Below are 11,042 nucleotides of genomic sequence, written 5' to 3' on the forward strand. Positions count from 1 at the left end.
AGCAGGAACAAAACTTTATTTTGAAAATGCTGCCAATCCCCGTAGGCGCCAGACAAGCCAGCCGATCCACCCACGTGGTGGCATCTACCGTAACCGGCCCCCCCCACCTCCCCCGGAATTCCCTCCTACCGTCCTTCCCCAACCAATGGGAACTCTCCAGGAGTCCCATAACATGAGTCGCGTAGCAGGCCAAGGTGAACAGCAGGAGTCCAATTTCCATATGAATGTAAATCTTAACATAATAATATCATCTCAATGGCTAGCTGGCGTCACCTTACAACCGAAAGTGCCATGCATCATATTATTTGCTTGTGGCTCCTAGCACTCCACCCCTTTATTCCTCTAAACAGTTTCTCTTCCTGGTACTCATGCTGTTGCTGTTAACCATTTATTGCCTAACATAACAGTACCTTGCTCTCAGGGACCTAATTTTATTTTGATGACTGGGGCAACCCTTACTTAAATACTACTAACAATTAAAGAGCAATACAGACTGGAGTGCAATTAAGTGCCCAAATATGTGGCTCAAGGGTAAGAATCACCAGCCTTTCAACATAATGAAGCCTGTGGGGTGAAGAAAATGACTGTTCATCCTGGCAGAACCCCTTGTCCCTCTCTCCCACATATACGCACCTTTATCTCAGAGACTCCTAGTTCTTTCACCCCAAACTTCTTTGACTCATGCCTTCCTCCCTGCATCTGAGCCCAGCAGGGAATATGGGGGAGGGGGGCGTGACTCCCGCTTGGCTGGAGTGCTGGTTTATGTCTCTGCCAGTCTCTGGGAGGTGCTGGATGAGCTTCCCTAGTTTAGCTGCAGCTGACCCAAAGCACTTCTGCTTTTCAATAAATCCTGAGGCTGTGGAGGGCGGGAGTAGCCTCCAGTGCTAGGAAGTATCCCTAGCAGAGGTTCAGAGGTCCTCCTGGGCTGTTTAGGGGCCCTTGGCGATGGCCACATTCAGATACTGGCTGGAAGCCAGGGGAGGGAGCTTGGGGTAAGGGGAGGGCACTGAGAGAGGGGTCAGACTCCTTAGGAAAGAGTTAATGCGAAGAGAGGGAGGGGATAAGACGAAGAGACCAAAGGGAAGGCTCAGGTAGGGAAAGAACGGCGGAGGGAAGCCTGGTAGGGGAAAGGGAGCTTGCAGGAGCAGGGGGTCAGAGGTAGGGAGCTTCCCCCTTCTGCACCCTCATCGCAGGGCCGCCAACTTCCAGCCACGGCGGCGACTTTCAGTTTCATTTCCACAGACCCTCCTGCCTGGGCAGCAGCCGCCACTGCGATGCCCAGTATGTTCAGCTGCCGGCAGCTCCGGGAGACGGTCCAGTGCTTCCTAGTCGTTCGAGGACTGGACATGGAGACAGATCGCGAGCAGCTGCGAACCGTTTATAACCCCGACTTCAAGATCAGGTAAGGGCCTACGCACCCCCAGCCCGAAAGGTGGGCCCTGCCTACCTCTGCTGCCTCCTGCCACTCCCCTCGCACTTCTCACTTTAGTGCAACCAAACTTTATGTGATACTAACCATCACTCACTATTACTGAGGTCTTCTATGTGCCAGGTGCTGGGCTAAGTGGCTTGCTGCAATGCTACTATCTTGGGTGAGGATCACAGCAACCTTTAAAAGAGGCAAGCCTTGCCATTCCCATTTCTTTTTTTTTTTAAGAGAGAGTGAGAGATGTGTGTGTGTGGGAGAGAGAGAGAGAGAGAGAGAGAGAGAGAGAGAGAGAGAGAGAGAATTTTTTAATATTTATTTTTTAGTTTTCGGGGGACACAACATCTTTGTTTGTATGTGGTGCTGAGGACCGAACCCGGGCTGCACGCATGCCAGGCAAGCGCGCTACCGCTTGAGCCACATCCCCAGCTCTGCCATTCCCATTTCATAACGGAGGGAAGCGAGGCTCCCAGAGGTGCAGTAACGGCCCAGGTAGCAAGGTCACACCCCCTCACCTTGACTCACTGTGCCCTCCCTCTTTTGCCTGGGTAGTGCCCATTCATCTTTGGGAGACCTGTCCCCTCCCCTAGGCTGCCCTGGGAGCCTCAGAGGCTGCACTGTGGTCACACACTGGAATCTCTGGGTTCAGTCTGAGTGCTTCTCAAGGCAAATCTGTCACCAAGACTCGGGTCAGGTTCTTCAAACTGGACCACTGGACTGACTCGCGGCTCCCAGAAAAGAGGAGAATGAAGCTGAGCTCAGATATCAGCAAGCACCACAAGTCACTGCTAGCCAAGAACTTTTATGACAGGTGTGTGTTCGTGTGTGTGTGTGTGTGTGTGTGTGTGTGTTTGTTGGTGCACACACACTTGCTTGTGAGGGGTGCTCAGGGCATGGGGGAAGGGGCTGTCTAACCAAGAAAAGAGTAGTTTGCTCAGGTTGTGGGGAGGCCTCTTCCTTAAGGAATGGGGGAAGCAGGTGGGGGGCTTGGCTGTGGGTGGGAGCATGGCTGGCACTCTCCCCAGGGCATCCCCCAGCCCAGGCCCCTCCTGCCCTGGCCCCCACCCTTGACTCCCACTCTCCCCAGGGCTGAGTATCTTCACGGGAAGCATGGGGTGGACGTGGAAGTCCAGGGGCCCCATAAAGCACGAGATGAGCAGCTCCTTATCTGCCTGGATTTGAACCACAAGGAGGTGCTGACCCTGAGGCTCCGGAACAGAGGAAACAAATCTGCTACCCTCAGTCACCTCTTCCCTTTCTGCTGGACACCCCAGTTTGCCTTCTACTATGGTGACCAGAAGCTGCCCTGCCTCCTGGGCCCCGGTGAGTAGCTGGCTGGGGATGTGGCTGAGTGGTAAAGTGCCCCTGGGTTCAATTTCTGGTACCCCAAAACAAAATATATATATATATAATATAAATTAATCTTGAAGCCTGCATGCCCCAAAAAATTAACATTGGCTGTCTCAGGATGGTAAAAATGTTATTATAATTTTTTGCCAGATTCTTTTTTAATAATGAAAATGTATTATAAATAATATTTTTAAAAATATTCCAAGTATTGGGCTTTCCAAAATTGGTCCAGCCATGGACCGAGCAGCCACATGAGCTAGTGAGCTCCATGTCCTTGGGCAGAGGCTGCCGACCACCCTTTGGCAATGGCATCACAGGGGTCCTTGTGCATCCTCCACAGAGGGGCATTCCCAGAGTCTTGAAGGTGACAAGTTCAATGTTAATGACAGCTTTTCCCCCCACTTCTGCAGTGCTAAAGGCTATGACTTGAAGCTAAGTATGGAACTGGGGACCTACTATCCACCCCCATGCCTCAGGTAGCTGCTCCCCATCCTTCTTCAGGGAACAAGTATCTTCACTGCCTCAAAGGAGATTGCTGAGATCAAGTAAGTGCCTCCCCTCAGTACCCCACTCCCGTCCTCTCTCCCTGCTGGCCCCTGCCTGTTGCTTTGGATGTCTGTCCAGCCTCCCAGGCTCTATTCGTTCACCCTTGCTGAGCATGCCCACTTGCCAGGTGCTGTTCCAAATGGGCCTTGCCCATTATGGTGGGGAACAGTGAGCACTGATCATTTCTTTTATTTTATCTTGTACATTCCATATTGTGGTGAGTGCTTTGAAGAACTCAAGTAATGCTAAAGTAAAACCAAAGCAGGACAAGGGGATGAATTGGTGATGTTTTACAGAGAGCAGTCAGTCCTGACCTCTTTGAGGAGGTGACATTTGAACAGAGAATGACATTTGAATGAGGTTAGGGTGTGAGTCATGGAAGGAAGATCTGGGGGAGAATGTTTCCGCCATAAGATCTACCATGGATACCCAAGTCAGGTCTGAGGTTGGGTCAAGGACATTGGAGGAAGCAAGACTTGGGGCTCCCTTCTTCAAGGCCTCTGACCCAATCCATTTCTCTGTCCTTCTGGTCTTCTCTAATTCCTGGTGTGTTCCTAGTTGCAAATGGGAGAGGGTAGATGCTTCTGGTCATGGGGGTGCTTGACCTGTCCCTTTCCTGCCCTTCCCACTTCATCCCCCAACCATCACTGCCAGGGCCCAGCTGGAGACAGCCCTGACGTGGAGGAACTATGAGGTGAAACTCTGACTGCTGCTGCACCTGGAGGAGCTGCAGATGGAACACGACATCCGGCACTATGACCTGGAATCGGTGCCCATGACCTGGGACTCCGTGGACCAGAACCCCACGCTGCTCACTCTGGAGGTTGGGGCTCAGATCAGGTTCAGGGAGGGCAGGCTCAAGTCAGCCAACCTCTATAGGCCATTCCTAAATACAGGGCAAACTAGAAGAAGGATGAAATGGTTCCTGTCCCAGAGGGGTCAGCAAGGGGTAGGGTGGGCATCCTTTGCCCAAAATGGTGTCAGAGCAGGACATTGGGGTTTTAATCTAGACTTTGCTACTACTGGCTGTGTGATCTTGGGCAAGATCCTTGCTTTCTCGGAGCCATAGGTTCCTTATCTGAAAAGCATAGAGCTGGACTGGAAAATTCTTAAGCCCTTTTCTAGCACACAGATTTTGAATGTGTGTACCTTAGACCAGAATTACCCACGAGAATGAATTTCTCCACACAAATGCAGGTGGGAAAGAGAGAACAAGGATGATCAGGGCAAGATGACTACAGGAGATGAGTTTTAACAATATTTTAAAGGCAGAGTAGAACTGAGCTGGTGAGAGGGCAGCTGAGTAGAGTGGGAAGCGGCTGCCAGGCCTTAAACTAGCACCCTGGAGTTCTGCACCTGTGAGGAGCTGGGGAAGGTTGTCTCCTTCCTCTCCCCATAACTCCTGTCTGGTGGGAGAGGAAGGGGGACAGGGAAAATGCAGCTCTCTGAGTCTTGGGTTAGAAGGCCAGAGCCTCAGTTTTCGTCCCTCAGAGGTCTAGAGAGCCTGGGGGTTGGGTCCTTCAGTGACCATGCTTGGGACAGAAGCTTGCTTACGTTCACACCCTGTAGGTTCCTGGTGTGACTGAGAGCCACCCCTCAGTGCTGTGGGGGGACCACCTGTTTTCCCTTCTGTCCTCTGAGACACAGCAGGAGGACCCCATCACCTATAAGGGCTTCATGCACAAGGTGGAACTGGACCATGTCAAACTGAGCTTTTCCATGAGGTGGGTGTTGTGGGAACCCTTCTTCAGTCTTCTCCCTCAGGCCAGGGGAGACGAGAGGCTTTCTCCTAAGATGAGTGGATCCCAAGCACAGGGCAGGGGCTTTTCTTCCAGGGAACTCTGAGCTACTCCAGCAGCTACCTCTCCTAGGGAGCTTTTATGGAAGTCTTGGAAAGAGGGAGTGGAGCAGAAGGAGGTGGAGGGAGGTCCTGGCTTTTTACTGTCTGGCCCATCTAACTGGAGCTCCTCTACCTTTCTCCCTATCCAAACCCTCCTGAGCCGATTTGTGGATGGGCTGACCTTCAAGGTGAACTTCACCTTCAACCGCCAGCCCTTGCGGGTCCAGCATCGGGCCCTGGAACTGACAGGGCGCAGGCTGCTGTGGTCCATGCTTTTTCGTGTGGCCTCCCGTGGGGTCCCGCTGCTGCCCTCAGATGTGAAGCTCAAGTGAGATGGAGGGCAGGGGACTCCAGTGCTGGTTGGAGTGTGGGGCTTGAGGATGGAGTCCTAGAGGCCTCTGGGATTCTGGATAAGTTGAAGTTCGGATTCCTAGCCTCCCTGCCAGGCTGTATGACCGGAGTCTGTAGTCAAACCCAGAGCAGCTGCAGGCCTTAAAGCACATCGTTATGGACACCACACGTTCAGCCTCCTACATCATCTTTGGGCCTCCAGGCACTGGCAAGACTGTCACATTAGTGGAGGCCATTAAGCAGGTGAGGCTTGAGGATAAACCTAGGACCTATATCCTTGACTCCCCCAGATGGAGCTTTTTTCCCCAAATTCTGATTTCCTTCATCTCCCTGAAAGTTCTTGTTTCTCAGCAGCCATCAAAAGGAGGTGGGGAGGGCTGGGGCTGTAGCTCAGTGGCAGAGCACTTGCCTAGCATGGGTGAGCCACTGGGTTCAATCCTTAGCATCACATAAAAATAAACGGATAAAATAAAGGCATTCTGTCCATCTACAACTACATTTTTTTTAAAGTGGGGAGCTAGAGTCAGTGTGGCTGTTGAGCACTGTTGGGTAGGTTGGGCACTGTGTGGCTCTTGCAGTGACTTTTTGCATTTCGGTATTCATAGACTTGTGTGTTTTATTGCAGTTGTTGTCCCACGTCAAAGTGCTAATTGGACTAGCAGGGCTCCAGGATAGAACTTGTATTTTATATCACTGCCTCCCTTGGCTGTGGGAGGCAGATGCTGCACTGCCCCAGTGTGAGTCACCAGAGTTTGGGAAACTGCTTCTCATACTCTACCTGTCCGCATCTCAGGTGGTGAAGCACTTGCCCAAAGCTCACATCCTAGCCTGAGCTCCGTCCAACTCGGGTGCTGACCTTCTCTGTCAGTGGCTCTGGGTCCACCTTCCCAGCTCCATCTGCTGCCTCCTGGCCCCCAGTAGGGAGATCCGCATGGTACCTGAGGACATTAAGGTAAGGGAAGTGCAGAGGGTCAAGCGATGGCAGATGTCTGGGAGACTCTAAGGGTAAACCAGAAAACTAGGGAGACTTGGTTACTCACCTTTGGGTGGGTAAGAACCCTCCCTGGGCCTCAGTTTTCTTGTCTATAAAGTGGCCCAGTGCCAAAGTGAGGGGGGACATGGGTAGAGCCAAGCTGATGCCTCATGTTGCTTCACAATCCACAGCCCTAGTGTAACAGGGATGCGAAAAAGGGGGAGTATGAGTTTCCTGCCAAGAAGGAACTGCAGAAATACTGAGTCTTAATTACCACTCATCATGGCCAGCAGGTGGGGAGTGTGTGTGTAAATAAAAGTGTAGTGGGCTGGGAAGATGGGGAAGGGTTCTCAGTGGGTGAGTGAGGGACCAGATTGGGTGAGCATTCAGGTTTGGTAGTTGGGTGCCTGGGGATGACCCTGCCTGGCCTGACACCTCCCAGGTTGGTATCAGCCCAGTTTCCCATCCATCTCTTCACACACATCTTCATTGATGATGCTGGCCACTGCATGGAACCTGAGAGTCTGGTGGCCATAGCAGGTGAGTGGCTCAGGGTGGGGTGCAGGTGTGCCACCCTGCATGGGGAGATCCCATCACGTACCTTTCTCCTCATTCCACCCTTGCCTTCTAGGACTGATGGAAGTTAAGGAAACAGGCAATCCAGGAGGGCAACTGGTACTGGCTGGAGACCCTCGACAGCTGGGACCTGTGCTGCAGTCCCCACTGACACAGAAGTATGGGCTGGGGTACTCGCTGCTGGAACGGCTGCTCACCTACAATGCCCTGTACAAGAAGGGCCCTGATGGCTATGACCAAGTTCATCACCTCAGTTCATAACCAAGCTGCTATGAAACTACAGGTATGCCCACACCCTCATCTCCCTCCACTGCTAGCCCATGCCTTCACACCCACTGCGCAGGAGGCTCTGGTCTGCATTCCTGGTGCTCTGCGCCTCTGTGATGCAGAAATGACTATAGACTGGAAGGTCGGAGGCCTCCTTTAGCTAGTGGTTTCATTCTGGACTAGTGAGATTATCTAGATATGGGGTGGTCAGACACCAGGATGTGTCTGATGTCTGTCTCAGATGGCATTTCCAGGCAATCCAAGGAGAAATGAGAAAATGAATAGTTTTTCATAAAAATATTATCAAATTAGAGGGCTAGGCAGGGTTGTTTGTTTTGCAGTGGTGGGGATTGAACCCAGGCTCTCACACATGCTAGGCAAAAATTCTACCACTGAGTTACATAGCCAGCCCTGTTTTGTTTTGTTTTTTTTTAAGAGTCTCTTTGTTGCCCAGGCTGGCCTCAGCCAGTCCTCCTGCCTCAGCCTCCTGAATAGCTAGCTGGACCTACAAGCACACAGAACCACACTCTGTTTATATACTTCTTTTACTGAATAAGTTTAGACATTAAAAATGCTTGGATGAGTACCAATAGGACAGTTGCAGAAAGGAAATGTTATTGTGTTTTTACTACTTTTATTTTTGGATTTAACATATTATCTCAAATAAGGGTAATGGGAAGTGATACATTGTTTTTATACTGACCTTCCTTGGCAAAATTGAAAGCTGAGTCCCTAATTTCTTAGTTTTTTTTTCTTTCTTTTTTTTTGAGGGATGGGGTGTGCCAGGGATTGAACTGGGCACATGACCACTAAGCCACATCTCCAGGCCTATTTTGTATTTTTTAGAGACAGGGTCTTACTGGCTTTGAACTGGTCATCCTCCTGCCTCTGCCTCCAAAGCCACTGGGATTACAGGCATGCACCACCATACCTGGCAAATCTTAGTTTTTAAAAGTAATTTGAAAAAATAATAATAATTTCACTGGTCACTGGATCCCTATGGACCCACAAGTTCTGCTTTATGTGGTGTGAAATGCCTGGCAGGAGAACTTGCAGGTGAATGTGTCCTGCTATGAAGGAAGCAGGAATCAAGACACTCATGTGTGGGCCTAAAGCCTGTCCCCTCAGGGCAGGACAAAAGTAATCCAGGCCTTGGTCTAGCTCTCCCTCCCTCCTGCCTCTCAGGTCCCATTCCACCATCCTGGACATTCCCAACCAACTCTACTACAATGGAGAGCTACAGGCCTGTGCAGATGTGGTGGATAGAGAGTGCTTCTGCTGCTAAGAGGGTCTGCCTCAACAGGTGAGGCTGGACAGAGCAGGACTCAGGCCCCCACCCCCATATCTTGATTGTTTACTGAAGGTAGGAAAAGGCTCGACTGGACACCAGGGGTCCCTCCAGTTGTCACCTTGGCCTAAGCTTCCTTATTGCTTGCAAGGGTTTTGGAGTGGGAGGGAAGGGAAGCAGGGAAGTCCAGCTGAGGGTTTCTTCTAACCCTGTGTCCAGGGATTTCCCATCATCTTTCATGGTGTGATGGGCAAAGATGAGCATGAGTGCAATAGCCCATCCTTCTTCAACCCTGAAGAGGCTGCCATGGTGACCTCCTACCTGAAGCTGCTCCTGGCCCCTTCCTCTAAGAAGGGGAAATCCCGCCTGAGCCAACGAAGCATTGGAGTCATCTCACCATACTGGAAGCAGGTAAGGCCCTCAGTTCCCAGCAAGGATGGGTCCTCCCCCACGTGATACCTCTCGAACAGCCCTGGCCTCTGCTGGCCCTATATCTCAGAAGAGTGCAGAGTTCAGCCGCCTCCTCCCTCTTTGCTCCCCAGCTCTCTGGCCTCCTTTCTGCCTGGTTCCTCTTGAATTGAGGTGACTGCATCAGAGAAAGATGCCTTTCCCTTCATTCCAGGTGGAAAAAATCCATTATTGCATCACCAAACTTGACAGGGAGCTTTGGAGACTGGATGACATAAAGGACTTGAAGGTGACACACTACTTCACATTCACTCTCACATTCTTTGTACCCTTCTTTTTCCAAAATCAGAGACCTCAACTCCTGTGCCACTGCTTCAGTCTGGCCCATGTCTCTGTCCCACCTCCACTGCCTTGGAGAGAACTGGGTTTTTCCCCATCCTCTTGCTCCTCAAAGCTCCAGCTTATAGTTCTGGCATGGGATCAGGAAGCCTGCATGTTTAACAACTTCCCATGTCACTGTGATTGGGCAGTTTTGAGGTCTTTGCCCTAAGAATGAAGTCCAAATGCCACAGCCTACCCCCGCCTGTCATGTGATATTGTCACCTCATCTCCACCCTTAGTAGCTTAACACTTGCTCTGAGATGGTGATTCGAAACTCTTAGTACAGAGAAAAATCACCTGGAGTGCTTTTAATACTGCCAGGGCCAATTAACACTGATATCTCCGGGCAGAGCCAGGGCACTAGTATTTTTTGCAGCTCCTCAGGTGCAAGCCTGAAATCTACTCTTTTGAGATTTGGAGACATCTGCCTTGGAAAATTCTGATCAGGAGGTCTGGGTTAGGGCCCAAGGTTCTATAGTCTTAACAAGTACTTGCTGATTATCTCCAGGAAAGTTTCAGAAACACTGTTTGTAGTTATTGTATTCTTTGCAACACTGTTTGCTTTGTTCTGATGGCTTTACAGGCTCGATCCCAGAGTTAGCTTCACTCTTGAGGCTTGTGCTTCCAGAGAATGCCTCCTGTCCCCTGTAGCAGCACTCACCCACTGATCGACAATTGCCCAGTGTACCCTCCTTGCAGCTCAAGTGCCATGGGGCAGACGTTCCTTAAGTTCCCCTTGAACCCACCTATTATCAAGCCCTGCCTCTATCTCTTCTAGGTGGGCTCTGTGGAAGAATTCCAAGGCCAAGAACGCAGCGTGGTCTTTATCTCTACTGTGTGAAGCAGAGATTTGTGCAGTTGGATCTGCACTTTAACCTGGGTTTCCTTAAGAACCTCAAGGTTGGAGGGCTGGTGGGTGTGGCAGTAATTCTTCCTTCCTCTGGCCCTTCCTTCCCATGACCCCACCACTTCTTCCTTCCAGAGGTTAAACGTGGCTGTGACCTGGGCCAAAGCTTTGCTCATCATAGTGGGCAACCCCATTCTCTTGGGCCATGACCCTGACTGGAAAGCGTGAGCATTCCTGCCCTGTAATCCTTCATGGTGGCCACAAGCCCCAGCTTAGGCAGCTGTATCTTCATTACTACCTGCTTATGGCTCAATCCTCAGGATCAGTTAATCTTCATAAAACCTCCATCGTATTTGTAAGTGAGCTGACATTTAGAGCTTGAGCAACCAAAGCTCAGATGTGGCAGGACCCAGGCCTGGCCTCCAGCCTATGCTGGTACTCCTCATCCAGGCCTGCACAGCTCTGTGTGCCAACACCTCTGTACCCCACAGATTCCTGGAGTTCTGTAAAGAAAACAGAGGGTATACAGGGTGTCCTTTTCCTGCCAAACTGGACCTACAGAACGGACAGAACTTACTTCAAGATCTGAGCAAGCTCAGCCCCTCTACCTTAGGTATGGCTGGGCCAGGGTGGGCCAGGCAGGGGACAGTGGTGGAAGAGAAGGTAAAGAAGACAAAGCATACCTCCTTTCTTTCTAGGTCCCCATGGTCATGACTACCTCCCCCAGGAGTGGGAGAGTGAAGGGGGCTGTCCCTGCAAGTGGAGCCCGAGTGGAGGAATGAGCTCTGA

General features: G+C 51.1%; 1 pseudogene; it reads left to right on the top strand.

Moving 5' to 3' along the window:
• Positions 1–930: 930 nt before the first annotated feature.
• On the top strand, positions 931–11,042 carry LOC144252794 (helicase MOV-10-like; annotated as a pseudogene).

Source organism: Urocitellus parryii, unplaced genomic scaffold (genome assembly GCF_045843805.1).
Source record: "Urocitellus parryii isolate mUroPar1 unplaced genomic scaffold, mUroPar1.hap1 Scaffold_59, whole genome shotgun sequence".
NCBI lineage: Eukaryota > Metazoa > Chordata > Mammalia > Rodentia > Sciuridae > Urocitellus > Urocitellus parryii.